We start from the raw sequence: 20597 nt of genomic DNA, 5'->3' as shown, positions 1-20597 counted from the left end.
CTTTGATTTTCCAGGATCTTAGCACCTAAATAGTTTCCCCCTTGATGCAGTTAATGAGCTGTGCACGCACAGGGGAGATGGGGCAGGCAGTTGGCGTCAGCATGTCACCCGGGCATGTTGGTACCCTCGGCCGTGTCTCACACCGCCACAGTTTAAGTCAAGGTAGAAACATGTGCATATTCACAACAACCCCAAATCTCCAAAACACTTCTTATATTTGGAAATACAAAAAGAACTGATGCAGCTTCCTAATCAAAAGCCCACCAGCTAGTTTTAATATATAGATAGTCTGTAATTAGTATATAAAACACAGTAGCAGCTCACATTGTATGTACCTTTATAGTCTAAGAAAATGATTTCACAGACAACATCTCATTTGGTTTCTTAACCCTGAGAGATCGGTGGGGAGAGCTTTGTCACTTCTTTTCGTGTACCTGGATGAAGAAAGGGAGGCCAGGAGGTGACTGATGGAGGCCAAGTTCATTAGAGCCAGTCTACACACGACTGAACACCTCTCGCCCAGGCCTCCCCCAGCACTCCTGCCATCATGCGGCTTTGGAAATGCTGTTTTCCCTCTTTTATGTTGGCTAAGTTCCATCCCAGTGATCATATTTGTGCTTCTAATATGCACATTTTTTTTGGATACCTAATTGACAATTTATATTATTTTGTTTCAACTCCGATCCTTCCTGAATATTATCAGATCAGCATTATTAGGCTTGGTTTAGCAGAGTCTCACCGTCCTGGGCCATCAGGGGAAGTCACAGTCTGTGCTGACACCGAGCATCCGCAGGCCCTCGTGTACCTGCAGCCTGGTCTGAGGCCGCATCCTGTGTGTGATCTTTGGGCTGTGTGTTGTGCTGGAGAGAACCTTGGCATTGGAGATGTGTGGGACATTTTTTTTTTTTTTTTACAAGAACCACAGAGATATTTGAGTCAGAAAATGATGTAGTTTGAAAAAGTGATAAATGGACCAGGTTCTTGAAGAGCTGGCAGAACATCTTATTTATACATTTAGATCTAATCAGAAAACAGAAATGAGTCTCCTAAGAAAAAAATTTTTTTTTGCAAATATAGTGCTTTTATATAAATTCTAATATCTGTTTCTGTGGTATAAAACTTAATTTTGTCATTTGTTTGTTTTTGGTTAGGTTTCCAATTCTAACCGCATCCCATTTAACCTTTCTGAAACCATGAGGTCAGAGGAAGCCAGGTGCTGGTGGCTAGTGGCACTTACTCCCAGCCTGTTAAGTCTCACTGACCACTTCAGTGAGTTTGGTGGGTGGTTTTTCTTTTGTTTTGTTTTGTTTTTAATCAGTAACATAGACCCATCCATAAAGCCAAAGTCAAGTGTAAGAATTAAGGTATGTTTTCATCTTTTCAAGTTTTAGGAGTCTCATTAAAGAACCATCTTTTTTTTTTTTTTTTTTTTTAAAGCTGACAAAGCATCCGAGCGCTTGCCTGGTTCCAGCCTGGCACCTTAGAATTCTGGAGCCACGTCCAGGGTAAATCCCTGGTGGCTTTCCTCACGGCCTCTAGCGTGGGTGGGTGTGCTGCTCCCTTAATAGCAGCTCCATATGTCACGTGGGAGAGATCTTTGCTGTTGTTTTGGTTATCCTCTTCAGGTTGGTGCCTTTTAGGAAGTTGTAAAACAGATGGGGCTGTCCGGCTGGACGGAGAGGTCGGGTAACCATTGATCTGAGACTGTTCCTGCTGATGTGGGCAGAATTCAAAAGGAAGTTTTAGCTTCACGGACACGTCGTGGAGAAGTTGCATGCGTGTCATGATAGGCCATGTCCCCATCACAGGGAGTACCGTGGGACAGACCCTGAGAAGGTTAGACTGGGGGCTGCTGGGCTTCCATCAGCTGGCGGACTTGGCTGTGGATTGCCCAAGATGGTTACCGCTTCCCTCTCTTTGAGTGGCGGGTCTATAACCTGATCGTCAGTCTGAGAAGGGGGTGTTTTGTGCTCACTTGGGGTTTTCTGACACTGGAAAAAAGAGTAGGACTTTAGTTGTGTAATTTACAATAATGAACAAAAACCTCAAGCCTGCTCCCCACAAACCATCCAGTTATCCAAATATTCATTCAAGTTATAAATTTCTTTGAGCTGTGGGACACTTTTTTCCTTGTCTTTTTCCTTTCTGTTTTCTTTCCCCACCAGATAGATTCACAGTGAAAAATAAGACAGGCTCCAGTATTTGCATGTTGAAAATTAAGATCCGTGCCCAGAGGCGCCTGGTGGCTAGCACAGTGAAGTAAGTGGAGAACTGGGGCAATTGTTTATTTGAAGGTTGGGTGTGACATATGAATGAGCCTATCTTTTTAATACCCACCCATCTGTCCTGGACTGAAACAGGCATTTGGAGTAGGTTTTGCATTTTAAGTTCAATTTTGAGAACCAACCATTCACGGTGAATGCAAAGTTGCTGGAAGTTTGTTTCAGAAATGATGCCACCCTTTATTTCTGTGAACCCAATAAAAATAGCATGGACTGAAATTTAATTATGCTATGCTGAATATTTCATGTGGAATTAAGGGGCAAGAGTTACCTTTACAAAGCATTAAGTTTGGAAGGAATAAAGGCTTTGTAGGTTCTTTGGAAGATACTATAATTAAAAGATTTGCTCAAATGTATTTATCCTCTTTTGAAGAGTTTAAAGAAATCCATCCCTCCCTTCCTAAATTGATTGCCTCTCAAACATCAGCCCCGCTTGGCAGTAAATACGGTGAAGTCACCGCTGCTCTGCTGATCTGATGGCTTCTTTCTGTTAAATGTAAAATAGGTTTTTAATCTTCTGATTCAGATGTTTAATAGAGAGTAAATGTTTGACTTGCTTTGGTTTCTGCTGAACCTGTATTTAAATCCACACAAACAGTTTGAATAAAGTGAAAACATCACTGGACTAGCTATTTTAAACATTTCAGGATGTGAGAATGCTAAATGGGGTTCCCTTTTAAAACTAGAAATGGCTGCTTGCATTTACATAATTACTGTTAACTAGCACAACATTTTACATGGTGACAAACGCAGGGTAGAAAAAGTATCTGTTTAAAAAAGCCTGGTAAAAGGAAGCTGAAAAGCTCTGTGAACAGCTGCTTCATGCAGAGGGCTTTGCAAAGCCAGGGGAAGGAAGCCTTTCCGTAGGGAGGGTGATGTCATGGGAGGAGGCAGGTAGCCCAGGCAGGTGCTTGGAGACACTTGCAAGCTGTCCCTTAGGCCGAGCTTACAGAACCTTTCATTCAGAAGCGGGAGCGTAGGTATTCCTAAATCTGCTTTATCGGTTTTGGAGTGGGTACGGCGTTCTCTGTCCACGGTTAAGTGGTGTCTGGTGAGGTTGAAGTTCATTGTTGGTGAAAAGTGCCTGGGAAGATACTTGTGAAAATAAAGACCAGTGTTGCCTCGTCCAGATTGAGCAGTCAATACCTCCAGTCGGAAGCCCAGGTGTGTCCTTGATTCTGCCCTTTGTCCCCTGCCACATGTGGAACCCACCTGTCAGTCCCTTTCTCCTTCTCACACGTGCCCTGCTGTGTGCGTCTCTGCCCGCGCCTCTGGAGGCCGGGCTGTCCTCATTTTCTTTGCCTGGACGTCCGTCCCCTCTTCCTATCTGGACTCCTGTTCCCAGTCTCGCTCCCCATGCAGGGACCAGGGTGATGTATGAAAGATATGCGGGTGAGGTCACTAGCTTGCTTCAAAACCCTGCAGTGACTTTCTACCCATTTGGAATGCACTTGGCTCCTGTGACCTGGTCCCTGCGACAGTTTAAGCCCTACCGTTTGCTCTTCCTCTGGACACATCGACCCTTTCCACAGCTGGAACACACCCCATGTGCTTCTCTTTTGCAGTTTTCTCTGCATGGAGCGGTGTCCCCTCCTACCCTGTGTTTGTGTGCTGGCTTCTTCATACGTCTCAGGTCTCACCTCAAACGTCATCTCGGGGGGGCCCTTCCCAGACAACCCACGCTAGCACAGTCCTCCGTCACTCTCTCATGTGGCATGTTTTGGTAGCATTTATTACTGTCTGAAATTGTCTCTTGTATTCCTTTCCCTTACTCTGCTCTCCTGCCCACCCCTCTAGAACGTGAGCTCCTTTAGGGCAGGAACCTTGTCCGTCTCCTCAGCTGTATTCTTAGCAGCTACAGGTGCCCGTAAGTGTACCGGTTGCCACTGATTAAGTGAATGCAGGAGAGGAGCCCTGGACAGCACTCATGTCCAAGGAGGGGGCTGACCTGGTAGAACTGGGCACCCAGAGGGACAGTCCTAAAGTCCTCATTGTCTCCAGATGGTTTCTAGAACCGTTTGGGAAACACTCTAAACCTCACCTTTGGGCATTGAAAAGTTGACATTTGGAGGTTCAGAGAATGGCTGTGGACATGGTTCAGCCCATGTCCCACGAGAGTCGGGGACCTCGCTCTCATGGCTCCCTGAGTGAGATGGAAAGTCAGTATTCCCAGTGCTCTTGGTTCAGGGGAGCTCAGCAGTGGGGGCTTTGCTCTTTGCTGGGGGCGGTGGCACAGCCCTGCCTGACTTTGCCGGAGACTGAATTTGAACTCACCCACACCCAGCTTGAGAGCTAGACCTCATTTCTGTGATTGCCCCTGCGGCACAATGGTGCACTATGTTCCACATTCCTTCTGGGGCTAGGGGACAAATCCCCTAGGATACCAGTTATTTGCAGAAGTCTAAACTTTGGTGAGTAGCTTTTAGCTTCCTTGGTTCTCCTCTTGGCTACATCTCAGATTTTTAGGAGGAAAATGTGGTGAGGCTACAGATAGCTGGAAAGTTGATGAGGATGTTTGGAAGTAGTTGAATTGAAGCAGCCCTTCATGTTCAACTTTCTTAGGGAAGAAAAGAATCACATTTCCAACTCATGGCCATCTCAAATATGATAGGCCGCTGCAAGCTGTCTGTCAGAGCATTTACTTTGGTCTCAAATATGCTAGTTAGGGACTGGGTTGTAGAACTCAGGAGACCTGTCTGCTTAAGCAAAAGCTCCGCTGTGCATCCTTCCATTCTTGCTGCTATCTTTATCAGTACATTGTTACGGTGTTGGGTTGTTTTAGTAAAAACACTAACTTCTCAGTTATTTTATAGTGAAATGGACCTTCTTAACCGAGACCTAGGGACAGAACCCTTGAGCTGGAGCATTTGCATTACTTACGATTGAGCATCAGCTCATTAGACTGGATTTAAAAGGAACCCCCCCCCCCTTCTGTGTGACTGGAGCCTCGTGCCACCCATGGCATGGTGTCTTGACTGCCTGGCCCCCACTTGCCTGGCGAGAGAACAGGCTCAAGCTGGAGGAAACAAACAGGATGAAGGCAGGCAGAGTCAAGAAAGGGCCTGGCCTGCCTGAGCCAGAGATGTGCGCAGTGGGGTGGCTAGATAGGGCTGGAAAATGGGTTTCAAGCAGCTTATGGGGGGTCTTGTATGTAAGAAGTGGGCAACCACAGTAGGTCGTTTCCCCTGAGAACCGAGCTGATGAACTGGGGTGTGCGTAGGGCTGGCTGGGGGCAGGGAGAAGAGCTGGGAGAACATCCCAGTTCTTGGTTTTGTAGTTACTGGAAACTGGGTATGCTTGTCTTTCCTGGGAGCCATTTCCCTCTCTAACAGACGCTACGAGAAGCTGTCTACTGCATACCCCTGAGTTGTATCTCTTTTCTGATTTGATCCTGTTGGTCGATTGCTTTTGAAGTTAAGGTTCTGGCTTGGTCAACTGAATATTAGAAACAGACTCCCATACATACCGGGCTGGTAAGTATTTGAAGAGCAGTGACTTTCCCGTGTGGATGATTAGCACACTTGACATTGTGGTTGACACACCCCCAGTGTATATGGTAGTTACTGTGTAATTGTTTGAGCGTGAACCAGGGTGTTGTGGTCCAGCCTGAAGAAGCGAGGTTGCCCCTCCAGAAGGGCATCCTGTTTGCGTTTTCCTGGCACTGCGTGTGAGCAAGGCATAAGCGCCCATTTACTATTGTTCCCGTCTCCTTTTCTAGCCTTCAAAAAGCCAAAATGATTTCCTGCCCATAAATTGCTTGGTTTTCTTTTTCTGCTCTTCCTTTCGTGGCCAAGATATTTGCAGAAATTTCTGGCTAACCAGCCATCCATAACTTTCCTCTTCGTTGCAGATGCTGTGGTTAGTGGTATCTGAAGAGCCCCACAAATCCAAAGTTGTTGCCTTAGGAAAGCTGAGATTCCAGCGTTCAGCCGCTGCGGCGGGGTTTACATTCCTTGTCTTGAGACTGTGTTTGACTCATTAAATGTTTCAAGTCGGTTGAGAAACTTAAATATTTGTTAAAATTCAGTGTGTTCTGACTTAGAGAAAATGAATTACTGTGTATACTTTATAAGACCCATCTTTTGCCCATTCCTGAGCTTGTAGTGATGATGAGGCTTAAAGATTCTGTCCTTCAGGCAGACAAGTTAAAGTTCGTAGACAGTGAGAGAAGGCTCAGCCGTGGGGAGCAGTTCTCCCACATGGCATTGGCGTTGGCTTGTGAGTTGGCCCCTGAGGATGGTACACACGGTTTCCAGGGAAGAGTTCAGGAAAGACGCTGCAAAGGGATTTTCCCCCATTCTCATCTCAAGGGGAATCTCCTTTTTGCTTCAGCTGGCCAAGCTTAGCTGGCTCCTGCCTGATTCCTAGACCGACTTCCCGCCCTCTCATCACATAGCGGCCCTCCAAGCAGGTGCCTGGTTGATGTGGATCCTCTGGTTTGCTTTGTTTGAACTGTTACCTTTTTAATGGTGAAGTGGATGATCTAGATCGAGCACCAAGGTACTCCTGCCTTACATCCCCTTCATGTGCCCGGATGCCCACAGCTTGCTCTCGTGTGGATCTGTAGGACAGAGCAGGTAGTCCTGTAGGGTCCGTGAGGTCATCTGTACCTCGAGTGCTTCTCTGGGGTGGGGGAGGGTTTGCTGCCCCTGACAGCGCTGCTGTCCCCATGGAAGTGTGCCCAGCCTGCTTATCCATCTGAGATGCACCACGGATGATAAATAATAATCACGGCAGCATGATTGCTGAAAGGCAGGCTCCAGCCAGGGTGTGCTGGGTTGTAGTGTTTTCCTGATGGATGGAGCCTATTCTGGGAAGCAGCTTATTGTCTCACGTGAACAGGCTTTCTAAAATAAATGACTGCTTTCTTAATATTTTGAATCATTTTCTTCAGCACATGTTTTGTAGCCGTGGTTTGAAAGCTTGCCAAATATATGCCTTCACACAACTCCCTGTAGGGCTGGATATACAACCAGACCAAACAGAGTGATTTAAGGTTGAACATAATTGGGCTCAGTAATCACTTGCCTTGCATTTGATAGAATGGCAGCAGAGTGCTCTGGAGTTATTTCTCCGTTAAAAAATTATATATATAATACATACACACAAACGCACACTCGTATATAGTCTCACCGCCTCATAATAAAGAAGTTGTGTCTGAAACCACTGGCCGGAAACACCAGTGTGAAAGTTATTACTTGACTTTTGTGATGGAGGCAGTAATGAGCTTCAAACAGATCCTAGTAGCCGATACCACAGATGTGACTGAGGACCTTAGTAAAATAGTATAAGGTTACGGGATGGAGAAAAATCAGATGGTGCCAGAAATGCATCTTAAACCCAAGCCCCCGTCAAGACTTTCATCAGGTGATGTGTTCCTTGTTTCTGTGCACTTCAGTAAGTGAGCCATAAACTGGTGAACTTGGTGCTGCCTCCCTGTTAAGCAAGGGGCTTTGGTGTTTACATTTCAAGTGCTGCCGTGTATTTGGGATTGTTGGGCTGTCGGTCTCCTGTAATTGAGACCTTTTCATGTGCCTCTTGTGCGGTGGGAAAAATGCTGTCGACAGCCCCACTTCCTGGAGCTCTTTAGAAGATGGACTTGAGAGATCTTTGAGAAGTCACATGTGGAATCCAAGTTTGTTTAGCAGGCCGAGGGAGATCGTCCTGGCAGACGTTTGTGGTGGCTCTCCGGATCGCAGAGGGTGGAGGCGCTCCCTGGCGTGCTGGCTCCTTCAGGCTCGTCGCCAACCCCGGGGCTGTGCAGGAGGGGGTGGTGTGGGGAGGGAAACCATGCCCGGCACAGCCACCATAGTTCCCTGATGATGGTGTCCCTTCGCCACGCAGTGACACAGCCTGCCGCCACCCCTGGTAAGAATGGGAAATAAAACTCTGAGGTGGAAACGTTGCTATCTCAACTTATGCAATTACAGTGAATTTTTTCCAGGGATTCCCCCCCCACCCCCACCCCCATGAAAGTTTGGACACTTTTCTAGTCATTGAAAAGCTCCTGTCTTTTGGAGTTTCAGACAGTCAAATAAACCCAGCTCCAGAATTTAACTTTTATTTGCAAACAACATGATTAGGAAAAATCCTATGGAATATGTATCTGTGTATTCTCCCCCTTAAGAATATGTGAATTCAGCGAGATACAAGGTACAAAGTCAGTTGTATTTCTGTATATTAGCAAAAGGTGAAATTAGAAAATCAATATCACTGGCAATAGATTTAGAAACATCCAGTACAAAAAACTAAGAATGCGTGTACGACTTCCGCCCTGAAGACGAATGCATTGCTGAGAGAGATGAGAGAAGTCCCGCACAAACAGAGGGCTAGGCTGTGGATTGGAAGACTCAATATTGTTAAGATGTCTGTTTTCCCTACGTTGATTTAGGAATTCAGTGCCAATCTAGTCAAAATTTAGACAAGCCGATTGTAGTTTATATGGAAATGCAAAGGATCTAGGAAAACCAAATCAGTTTTGAAAAAGAACAAAACTAGAAGATTTTGTTGCCTGATTTTCAAGACTTCTTATAAAGCTACAGTAGTCAATCTAGTGTGGTATTGCCAAAGGATAGACACCTAAATCAGTGGGGCAGAATAAAGAGGCCAGAAATGGACCCACACATCCATGGGCAGTTGATTTTTGACAAGGGCGCAGGGCAATTGAGTGGAGAAAGGATGGTCTTTTAAACAAATGGTAATGAACAATTGGACATCCTATGCAAATAACATGAACCTTGACCCGTACCCTGTACTGTATACAAAAATTAACTCAAAATGGATCATAGATCTGAGTTTAAAGTCTAAAACTTTTATAAAACTTATAGAAGAAAACACAGGAGAAAGTTTTGGTGACCTTGGAATAAGCAGAGATTTTTTTAGATACCAAAAGCACAATCCATAAGAGAAAAAATGGATTTTATACTCCATCAAAAGTTTAAAAATTCTGTTCTTCCAAAGATAAGACAATGAAACTACAGGCCACAGACTGGGAGGAAACATAGGCACAGCATATGTCTAATACTCTCATCCAGAATATATGAACTCTTTAAAACTCGGTAACGTGAGTTATTAAATTGGCCAACTTAAAAATGGGGAAGAGATTTGAATAGGCATGTTAAGATCTACAGATGGCAGCTTAGCACATGAAAGACATTCGGGGTCATGAATTACCAGAGAAATGAAGTAGAAGCCACAGTGAGACTAGCTGGCACATACCTGTTAGAATGTCTTCCAAACAAAACAAAAGCCTTGGTAATACCAGCTCTCGTACCTTTCTGGTGGGAATGCAGAATGGTACAGCCATTTTGGAAAGAAATTTGAGTTTTCTATAAATCTGCACTTAAAAAAAAAAATTAAATCTACTTAAAATATGGCCCATCAGTTCCACTTGTAGGTATTTACGTGAGAGAATGAGAGGCTGAGTTCATACAAAAACTTGCTTGTGAGCTGTGGCTTTAATCATGACTTCCCAGAGCAGAAAACCCAGTGTCATTCTGCTGTCGAAGGCCTCTCTCAGCTCAGTGGAACACTACTCAGCAGGGAAAAGAGGCAAACTGATAGAACACAGATGAATCTCACGTTCATTGTGCTTGGTGAAAAGAAACCAGACTCAAAAGGCCACATACTGCCTGATTCCATTTATAGGACATTCTGGAAGAGGTAAAACTACACGGAAAGGGAACAGATGCGTGGTTGCTGGTGTTGGAGGTGGAGGTGAGTTGACTACAGATGGGTGCAAGGGAACTTTTCTGTGTCTTGATTATGGTTGTGGTCGCACAACTATACATGTTTGTCAGAATATATAGATCTGGACACTTTGAACATGTACTTCACAAAAGAATGTATATGAAATTAACATGTGGAAAGGTGCTCAACATCATCCCTCGTAAGGGAGGTACAAATTAAAGCCGTTAGGTGTTGTGTTTTACGTTGCTGGTGGTGTGTCATGTGACACAGCTTCTTTGGACGCCTCTTTGGCAGTTTGTATGAAATCGAACATCTGCATTATGATCCAGCAATTCTGCTCTTCCTGTTTACCTTAGAGAAATGAGAATACAGTAGTTCTCCGTTCCTCGAGGTTTGCCTTCTGCGCTTTCAGTTACCGGGAGCAAATGACCCTCCCTCTGACGGAGCGTCAGAGGGTCAGTAGTCGCCTAATCTGTGTTCACCTCCTTCATTTCATCACATGGGCATTTCATCATCTCACATCACCCCAGGAAGAAGGGTGAGTACAGTACAAAGGGAGAGAGAGACCACAGTCACCTAACTTCTGTTACAGTGTATTGTTATATTGTTCTATTTTATTAGCTACTGTTGTTAATCTCTTACTGTGCCTGATTTATAAATTAAACTTTATTACAGGTTTGTATGTATAGGAAAAAAACATTAGTATAATAGGGTTCAGTGCTATCCATGGTTTCAGGCATCCACTGGGGGTCTTGGAAGGAATCTCCTGTGGATAAGGGGGTGCTCCTACATATGTTCACAGAAGGACTTGCACAAGAATGTTTATATAAAGCCCCAAACTGGAAACAGCCCCAAATATCCATCATCTGAAAAATGGATGAACAAATTGTTATCACAATGGAATTCTACTGAGCAATAAAAAGAATGAACTGCTGATACAACCATATGGATGGATCTCGAAAACAAAAGAAGTACATACTTTATGAAACCCATCTATGGTGATGGAAGGTGGTTCTTGAGGACAGAGGGTGGGGGAAGGAACTGGAAAGAGAGCGAGGAAACTTAGGGTGGTGGAGGTACACTAAATCCCATTTTAGGTTGTGATTGTGTGGGCGTATGTTATTGTGAAAACATCAAACAGATTCAGATCCATACATTCTATTTTGATGTTAATTATACCTTAATAAAATTATCTTAACTCAGTTTTATAGACATTTTATTGAATCTTTTTTTTTAAACCATTTATTCTGTTTGGTCATCATTACGTGCATTTTGCATAAACCCAGGTTTTTGTGTGGTACATGTTGTTGACACTGTGCAGTGTCCCACTGGGGCACGAGGAAAGGCTCAGCTTCTGATCGCATGGTTTGGCATAGCCCACAGCTTCAGACTGTCAAAGGAACAGGTAAGTAACCTGTGTGTTTTGGCTCTGTGTCCTATAGGATCTGCTTTTATTGACTGGCTCATCATGTATAGGATCGGTGCTGTGGAGAACTTGAAGACTCCCATATACCTTAGTCATAGGGGCAACCCCTTCTGGAAGCTGGTGTGGCTGGAATTCAGCCCTTTGGACTGAGCTGGATGGGTGGGACAAGGGATTGGAAAAGAGTCTCTTGCTCCAGCTTGCTTTAAAGATCAGGCTCTTGCTTTGGTCTTTCTTTTCTCGCTACACTCTCTGTGGGTACTGTCATCCGTGGGCATGGTTTCTACCATCACCAGTCTGTTGACGATTCCCAAATTATCTGCAGTTTGTGCTCTTCTTCCGAGTCAAAACTCTCCAGATATCCCTTCTGTATTGCTCTGTCCTCTCTGCTCACAAATGTGCTGTTATTTTCATTTTGTGTAAGGTTTCTCTCAAACCTTTCCTGCAACTGCTTCATCTCTGCGTTTCCCTTCCTGTCCTCTCCTCAGCCGCAAACGTCAGGCGTAGACATCTACATCCCATGCCATAGAAACGTCTCCTGTTAGGGTTCACTGAGAATGCTTGTTACTAAGTCCCGTGGCCTGGTGTCAGCCCTCCTCCTTCCTAGCCTCTGTGTACCGTGTATTAATGTTGACTTTCCTTTTTTTTCTTTTTTTTTTTTTAAGATTATTTATTTATTTATTTGACAGAGAGAGAGACACAGTGAGAGAGGGAACACAAGCAGGGGGAGTGGGAGAAGGAGAAGCAGACTCCCCGCCGAGCCGGGAGCCCGATGCGGGGCTCGATCCCAGAACCCTGGGATCATGACCTGAGCCGAAGGCAGACGCTTAACGACTGAGCCACCCAGGCGCCCCGACTTTCCTTTTTTTTTCTTGGGGAAAAAGTCTTTCTCTCCCTTGGCTCTGTCTGGGTCACAGTTCTCTCCCCTGCTTTGCTACACAGACCCTGCCTTTCTCCTGGCCATCTTTTGAGATTGCAGTGCCTCAGATTTGTGTCCCTGGCTCTCTTTTCTCCTGGGATAGAACTCCAGCCTGTATTCCATTACCGATGGCTTAAATTTCCACTTCTACACCCAGGCACCACATCTGGATCTTTAGGCCCTACCCCTCGCCGGAGTCTTACATCTTTGTTTCATGTTGCATACCGAACACTTGAAACTCACTGTGTCCCAAGCCAGACTTACTGTTTTCCCTCCAGCTGATCCTTTGTCTGTTCCAGGGTGTCCCCTGAGACTGCTAGCCCAGACTCATGGCTTTGGCGTCCCCCTTGATACCCTTTGGTGCTACCTGGAGTCTGAATGGCGATCCACAGGTTCTGCCTGTCTTCTCCGTCTCTCCCAGCCACTGTGCCAGTGTGGGCCCTCATGACCCCTGGATTTTCCTGGGTCTCCCTGCTTTGTTCTTCCTTTTCCTACAACCCACTTCTGCCTTCATCTGAAGGCAGTTATCCCTACTCTGCAGGTTAAAGCCTCAGCTCCTTAGGATGATAGTGAAACCCTCTGCCCATGCAGCACCTGTCCCTTCTGCACCTGGGTGATGGGAACACCCGTAAGTTTCAGTTAAATTTTCCCTCCTCTCTGTATTGTCCTCGTCCCCTGGCAGAATGACTTGTTCCCTGTTCTGGCTTTATGTGGCACTTCACATATTTCCTTCTTAATAATTTGTGCATGTGTCTGTCTGTACACATTGGGGATCATACCTGCATCTCTTGTGTGTGTTCTGGGGCCAGACAGCCTTTCCATCCCTGCCCTGCCCCTGTGCTCCCACATCCTCTCCCTGCTCCTACACATGCCCCAGGGGAGGCAGAGCTGAATGTCAATGCTTTGGCCAAAAGAGCCTGTTGCCTGCTTGGGAGTGTGAGCGGAAATCGCCCACAGTTTCTTCAGACAAGCCAGGAGGGACCACTCTGTGATCTGGAAGCTGTCCAGTGTTGGTGCCAAGAAGAGGGATTTCCTCTTTCATGTCCTGTCCAAGTGGTTCTGGTGGTCTGAGTCTCCTGTTCCTGGGGAGGGGTGGGAAGAAGGGCAGGGAGAAACCCACTGCCTAGTAGCTTTCTACAGGAGATGAAGATGCCGGCCTCCTAGCAGAGAGGACTGTGTCTGCCGAGCCGAATTTGTGCGTTGTGTCTGGGCTGCTCATGCTAATTCCAGATGGAAAAGGCTCACGTCAGGCCTGCTCCTTCCTCCCACTCCTGGCAGGGCTGTGGGTGGGCGGCGATCCCGCTCCTGACCTTAAAGCGGCCCGTGGACCCAGAGAAGAGGCTTTATTGTGGACTGGTGCTACCCCACTGACACAGAAAACAAGGGTGGCGGCAGGTGCTGCGGGCAGGGCGGGAGGCGTGCCAGGGACCGCGGCCATGGGGACGGCGGAGTTGGGCATTTTTAATTGATGCCTTTAATAATTACTGTTTAAGCAACAGAAGGCAAAGTGAGATTGTTTCAAAGGCAAATCAGAGCAGCACGAGTTTGGAAGTTGGCTCAGAAATCTGTGCCTCCCCTCCCCGCTCTGTGGCTGTTATTGAATATATTTTTTTATTTAATTTTCCCTCCCCCTCATTTTTGAGCGCGGCAGTCTTTTCCCTAGAGGGAGTGGAAGAGGCAGGTGCTGTATGAAATACTCTCATACAGTTGTTACTTGCCCAGGGCCAGTGCAAGTTTCTTTGGCAAATCAAAACACTCACCGTAGCGAAGTTGGAAGCCCCTGCTGCCTGGGCCGCTGCGGGCACCCGGGGCGGAGCGGTCGCGACCCGCCCGCGACGCGGCTGCCGGTGCCGTCTGTGCCCGAGCCGTGGCCTCGCTGTGCTCCAGCAGGGCCCCCTGGTCTGAAGAGGAAACGGAGATCCGTCTTCAAGATAGACATCAATTTCAGGCCTCAATATTTAAATATTTGTGATTTGTCTCTTCTAATTGCTTTTTAGTTTGTTTGCTTTTTCAAAATCTGGCGTGTGGTTTCCACTGTGTCCTTGAGTTGGCAAAACGGTAAGAGTTATAGGATGTCCTGGAGCCTGGGCAGCGTCGTCAACAGTCACTGTTTGCTGAGTCGCCAGATATCTGGGCTCTGGGACAGATGAAGGGACACGGTCCCTGACCTCTAGGAACTCTCGCTGGAAGGAGACATGACAGACTGACCTGCACCCTCAGCTGCTGTCCTCCCCGTGGCCCCCTCATACCGTCCCTCAGCCTGTGTTTCTGGGGGGGTGGGTGAGAGTAGGTCTTGGCAGCTTAGGTCCGGAGCTGCTCCTGAGGGGTGGGAAGCTGCGGGGTGAGCTTCAGATGCTGGCACCTGAGTGGTCCTGGGTTTCTTCCAAACAGCTGCTCTGGGACCTGCGTAAGCCCGGGCATCTCTCGGGGCTCATGCCTCCTGCTGTGCGGTGAGCTTGCGCTGTTCCCTGGGTTGACAGTCCTTCCTGGTGAGACACCACCAAAGGCTCTGTGGGTCCAGCAGCAGGTACCGGGCCAGCCCAACAGGGGAGTACGGTGGTTGTCCCAGGGGCCAGAGCCACCTTCTGCCTGGGCACGGGGAGCTGGGAGTGCCCTCCATCACCCCAGGACTGCCCTGGGGCACACGTGAGAGGTTGTGCTTCCGGCTTCTTAAGAGACAGAGTTCTGGCAACAGGCTGAGCAGCCAGCCCTTCTGCTTGGATCCCATCACACTTCGGGTAAAATCCAGAGACCGCCCGTGACCTCTAGGGTTCAGGTGGTCTGGCTCACAGCTCTCCCGTTCCCGATGCCTGTGTGTTTACTGTTCCTTCTCCCTGGAACCCCAGACAGTTCTCTCTACGCTTCTCCCTCAGCTGTGCTCAGACGCGCCCTTCTGGTGACTTCCGTCGCCGCCTTATCTGACGAGCGCTCCCTCACCCCTCTGCCTGCTGGGTTCCTGTGAGGTGCTTCAGCTGCCTGCCCTGTATCATCTCCTTATCTGTGTATCCTCCATCTGCCTCGTGACAGGAAGAAGGGGCTTTTGCTGTCAGCTGTTACTGTGGCCCCTGGCCCCCCGAGCCTGGCGCTGAGTGGGCGCCCGTGCCCGCTGAGGCCGCCCCACTGCCCCCGATGGTGCGCAGGCCAATGGCCAGGCCTCTGTCTCGCACGCCCCAGCCAGGCCTTCTACCCAAGGCTTATCTGCTTCCTGGCACAGGAGACGCTGTTCACTGCTCACTGCAGATGCTAAGCTAGAACATTCAAGAAGCATATTGAAAGTCAAAGTTTAGTGTGCTTTTCCGAAGAAAAGGTTTCAGTGTCAGCGATTTGGCACCTTGCTCACCTCCTGACTCTCCTCCATAAATCCAAGCCTCTTAGGACAGTGGTCCTGTCCCCTTCTCCACGTTTGGCACAGAGTTCATAGTTGTGAACCACAGCCCTCATTCGTTTTTTTTTGTTGGGGTGGAGAATTGGAAGGTGGACATAAAATTTTAAAAAATACGCTTTGATTCAACTCTGCCAAAGTACTGTTCATGAGGCACTTGGGGGTCTGGTGGTGTGAGACCAGACTGCACAGCTATCTGGGAATGTGTGCTGAGATGCCCTGGGCTTTGCCCTCCCCACCCCGCTCAGGGGGACAGTCCTCGCCCGGCTCCTGAGTGTGCAGTTTTTCGCGGACTTGTCACTGACAGGTAAGTGTGCAATAGTAATTTAGCCAGATTCCGACATTTTCAGAATCACACGTGAGCGTTGAGGAATCATTGCTGAAACTGCTCAATCAATTTAAATTTAATTAAAAGGCATTGGATCAAAGAATAACATGGTAAAGTATAATAATAACCACAAACATCCTGGTCACTTTATATCCTAATCCGTATCCCATTTTCTCAACGGAGGCAAGTAGGATTAAACAGGTCGACTTGCCACATTCTTTTTTACTCTTCAGGAAAACAAAGATTTCCTTGCCTTAAAAGACAACTCAATTTGTCTGCTTTGGTCATCTGAAATGTTAGACACAGACTGGAGAATCCTTGAGACTTTTAATAATTTAGAAGAAAGGGCACACGAAGTAAAGTCACCTAATATTCTATATTTGGTTAGAGTATTTCTGAATTAATTCAAAATACACATGAAAGGTCAGTTTTGCCTTCCTGTTCCAGCTGCCTTTGGGAAAAAACAACAAACCTATAGGTGTTCTTTCTAAGCAAGATCATAGTTGTTTCATTCTTGGGCGCTCCCTAAAGTGGCGCATATGGAAATGCCGCTGGCCCTTCTGGGCTGGTTGGGAACAGGCATCTTCTAGAAATTCATAGCCAGAAAAGGCCCATCCCAGGGTCTCCACCCTGAGGTGGGTCCTACAGCAGACACTTGGGCCAGTTGGCGTGTCAGGGGTGGTGCTCTACCTGGCCGAGGTGCACATGTGTGGGAGAGGGAGAGAGCGTGTGGGGTGTAGAAGGCTCTAGTCGTCTAAAAAGCTGGGGTCCTGACCGTTTGCGTGTGGATCTAAGGACAGCGGGTGGAGTGGGCCACAGGAGGCCGCCTTATACCAGGTGAGGGAGGCCTAGGTACACTCATCTGCCGCCTTGGGCTTATCTCTGAGTATGAACAGGTAAACTTAATCCGTGTGCACAAAAAACCACCCCTGAGTGATCCAGGTCCCATTTTTCAGACTCGGCTCTGTGAGAGGCTGGCGTTAACCTAAGGCCAAGGAGGGCTTCCTGCATCTTCCTCAGCTGCTGGTCTCGAGGGCTGCCCAGCCTGTATTGAGCTCTGCGCCACCAACCTTGACCAGTCCGAAAATCGGTGGCCTTTCTCACAGTGTGCCATCATGGACTCTGCAGCTGTCCCGTGTTGGCTTTTGGCTTTATCTGTGCATCCACGAGGTCCTGGGGTCCAGCCAAAAGCCCTTGCTGCGGACATGCTGAGGCAGTGTCACCTGATGGACGGCCCAGGTGGCTGCGCAGTGACTGAAGGGGCACGTGGTCGTCCTTCTGCCGGGTCATAATTAAGTTCACAACCCAGGTGATTCCAAAGCTGCCATGGACTTTCAGTGGGTGACCTCTGGGTAGGAAAGAAGAGCTGCAATCTCAAAACTCCAATATGGCAACTTTCCCCCCTTCTTCTTCCCCCGGCTATCTTCCAGCTTCCAGCTTCTGCACAGCTAGTCATCCAGGTGGCCCAGAACCTGTGTGTGTCTCTTTTGAGCCAGGCCGGAACATCACTTTGCAGGGTTAACCCTCTCTACAGAAATGTTTCTGCAACATTTGAGGTTTGCAAGAAAAAGCCAGCCTTTTTTTTTTTTTTTTTTTTAAATGTTGGTCTTGGTTGTTTGAAGGGAAAATGCTAATACGACTTGATGTGTGCTTCTTGGAAACAGCTCTCTGCGTGCCTTCTGTCCCTCCGCCATGTCACGATTTGGGATGGTCCTCACATCCTCACAGGCCCATCTTGTGCCTTCTGTGTTTACAGAACGCAGCAAACAGGGTCAGGAACCCATGCTGAATACTGAATGAGGGAATGCTGAAAAGATGGAGGTGTGGTCTCTGTCACCTGATAGGTCTCTGTGTGGGAACCCGTGGTTGCTGGATCCGAGGTGCTTTGGGCCTGGCCGCTGGGTCGCTGGCCTTTCCAGCACCAGAGCCCCATTGGAGGCTTCCAGCAGCTCGGGAGGTTCTGCTGGGAGCACTTTGTAATTGCCCCGCAGTGAGAAAATTGGAGTGGCGGGCGAGGCATGGACCTGAAGGGAGCTGTGTGTCCCCATTGCTGTCCTCCAGGATGTCATCCTAAATTGCTGTACATCTGCTAATGAGGAGACAAGGCGTTACCTTCCGTTTGGAGCAGCTGCATTAATTACATCCTCTCAGACATCCCCTGTGCCTACCACTCCTGGCCAGCTTCCTTTCCTTTAAATTAATAGACCAAATTAGAGGGCACTGGGGAGGGTGTCCCTGGAGGCCAGATGGCCTCTGCTCCTTGGATGTGGAGGCTGAGGTTCGCTCAGGCCCAGGGCCTGCGGGCTGGCTCCGGGAGGCGGGCCTGGGAGGGAGTGAAGGAGCCCGGGAGGCCGCTTCTACGAAGGTGGCCCGTTTGAGCTGGAGAGGACACTGCCTGTTGTCATCTCCTTTGACTTTTGGTGCCAGTCCTGTCATTCTCCATCCAGAGAGCGAGACGTTAGTGACAAGTCTAGAAGCCGGAAAACAAAGCCCTGCACGGTGTCTGCACCCGTGTGCTGTCATCTCCAAATACTCTGGAAGGTCGGCCAGGCCCCGCCCCTCCCTGTGCCACGCGCCTGCCTCCAGCCGCAGGAAGAGGCACCTGAGTCCAAGGCCCTGCGCTGCTGAGGGCAGTTAACTTCCCTGAGCGTTTCCATCTGAAAAGTGGGAACAGTGGTCCTGTCTCCTGGGTCTGTCGTGAATGTAAATCCACAACTTTATTATTTCTCTCTGCATCCTTGTTTGAGGTCTGCATGCTCCCTGCCCTGAGCCGAGCATCAGGCTCATCCTGGCACACGCTGGGAGCCTGGGACATATTTGTTGAGCAAATGAATGTGACAACAATTTGCACAATGATAGCTAAGGGCACCCTACCCCTTGGCTTCCCAAATCCCTGCTCCCTCCCCTCCCCTTCCCTGCCCTCCACTGTTGAGGGCCCAGATTTTAGAATGCCCTGGTTGGTGGGGGGCTGTGCTGTGCCAGGCCTGGAGGGGTGAGCAGTATGAGCCTGGCTTAAGAAGCATCAGAAAGGTTTTGCCTCCTTCGGCTTGGCAGCTTGGCTCTCGATCCCAGATTAGCAGGTTTTGTAGGAGGCACCCAGGAAGTCTTGTACTCTTGAGTTCATTGGCTCAGGGAGCCATAGCCCTGAAGGTCAAGTCCTTTCTGACGGGCTGCCTCAGGATGCCTAGCAGGCCGGGGGGTAAGCAGCAGCGGTGTCCCCTGTTTGTTTCTGAATGAGACGTTATTCCCAAGAAGTCACCAAGTGTGAAAATGTGTGTTGTCTTGCTAATGGGACACTAATGAAATATTAAAGTGTGTCTCTCTTCCTGTCTGTCTCCTGGGGGCCACTCTGTCCTCTTGACTTCAGTCATCTTTACATAAAGAGCCCCAGAGAATTAACATTTCTTAGCACTCTTCAAAATAACCTTGGTATTTCTGCTGCCGTAGGAGAGAAGTTCATACTGTACGTTTGGTGGCTGGCTGGCTGGGCTGAGGCTCTCTCCCTCTGCGGGGGTGTGTGTGGTGTACCTGGGGAGGGTTCTTTGGGTTGGTTCTACCAGCAACTTGTCCCCCGGGCTGATGCGTTTTCCCCACTCACATAGGCCCCATCTCTGCCTCCTTTTCAACAGAAGATGTGACCCCCAGTTCATAGGGGATAGACGGTCATAACTGCTCCGGACTGAACCAGGCCCGCTGCCCGTCGTCACGCATGTGTCAGAGAATCCTCCCAACGCCCCAGTTGGGCAGCTGGGGAGAGGTTTCTGTTCCTGCTTTGCAGGGAAGGAATCTTGGGCTCAGGGAGGGTACGTGGCCTGTGCAAAGGCGCACGTGCCCAGGGTGCTGGAGCCTGGGCGCCGAGCCGTTGCGTGCTCTTGCCTCCCCAGCACCTCCCGTCCCAGCTGCAGACCTGGCCTGCCCAGGCTGCCTTCCATGTGCTGTGACCTGGAGTGAGTCACACCGTCTGTGCCTAGTTGCCCTCTGTGAAAGGACCAAGCCCAGTCCTTCCTGTCCTGTGTGAACGAACACTCCAGAGGACAGAGGTCACTGAGGAAGGGCTTGGAGTTCAGGGACTAGTCTTTCCCACTGTGCTCCAGGTCTGTGCCTGCATCTTAGCCTCGGCTGCCACTGCTTGGCCCCACGAGCCCCGGCCTGGATGCCTGCAGAGGTTGGCTTAGCCGGCCCCCACGGCTGGGACTCCCCCTTTCCCACCTGTACTCCTGGGGCTTCCACACGCCGGACACCAGGTCCGTCAGGTTGCTCAGCGCTCCTCTGCGGGGCCTGCAGGGAGACCTGCCTTTGTGGGTCCCCATTCCTCCACTGGGATGCCCTCCCCACAAGAGCCCTGTCAGAGCAAGGGAGGCCTTCTGTTTGACCCCCAGGAGCTCTTGGCCCAGCCCTGACCCCTGCCTGGTGTACCTTGCTTCCTCCCTGCCCCTAACCTCAGCTTCCTCCATCCTAGACCTGGAAGGGCTTTTTTTCTAGAAGCTTCCATCACTGGATTTTCTTTGCACTGGATTTTGTACTCTTCTTTTCCTGTTTCCAAGTTGCTCAGCAATGGCTGAGCATTTCTGTGC

General features: G+C 48.7%; 1 protein-coding gene and 1 long non-coding RNA gene across 13 annotated transcripts in view; both read left to right on the top strand.

The window, feature by feature from the left end:
- CAMTA1 (calmodulin binding transcription activator 1) overlaps positions 1-20597 on the top strand; it is an 843552-nt gene that overhangs the window by 99685 nt on the left and 723270 nt on the right. The gene's annotated exons all lie outside the window — the stretch shown is intronic.
- LOC144381997 (uncharacterized) lies at positions 736-11174 on the top strand. The gene is made up of 2 exons (XR_013448403.1): positions 736-9998; positions 10328-11174. It is a non-coding gene; the product is annotated as an uncharacterized LOC144381997 (long non-coding RNA).

The sequence above is a fragment of the Halichoerus grypus genome, chromosome 5, assembly GCF_964656455.1.
Source record: "Halichoerus grypus chromosome 5, mHalGry1.hap1.1, whole genome shotgun sequence".
Classification (NCBI taxonomy): Eukaryota; Metazoa; Chordata; class Mammalia; order Carnivora; family Phocidae; genus Halichoerus; species Halichoerus grypus.
This window is presented reverse-complemented; position numbering and strand designations above follow the sequence as displayed.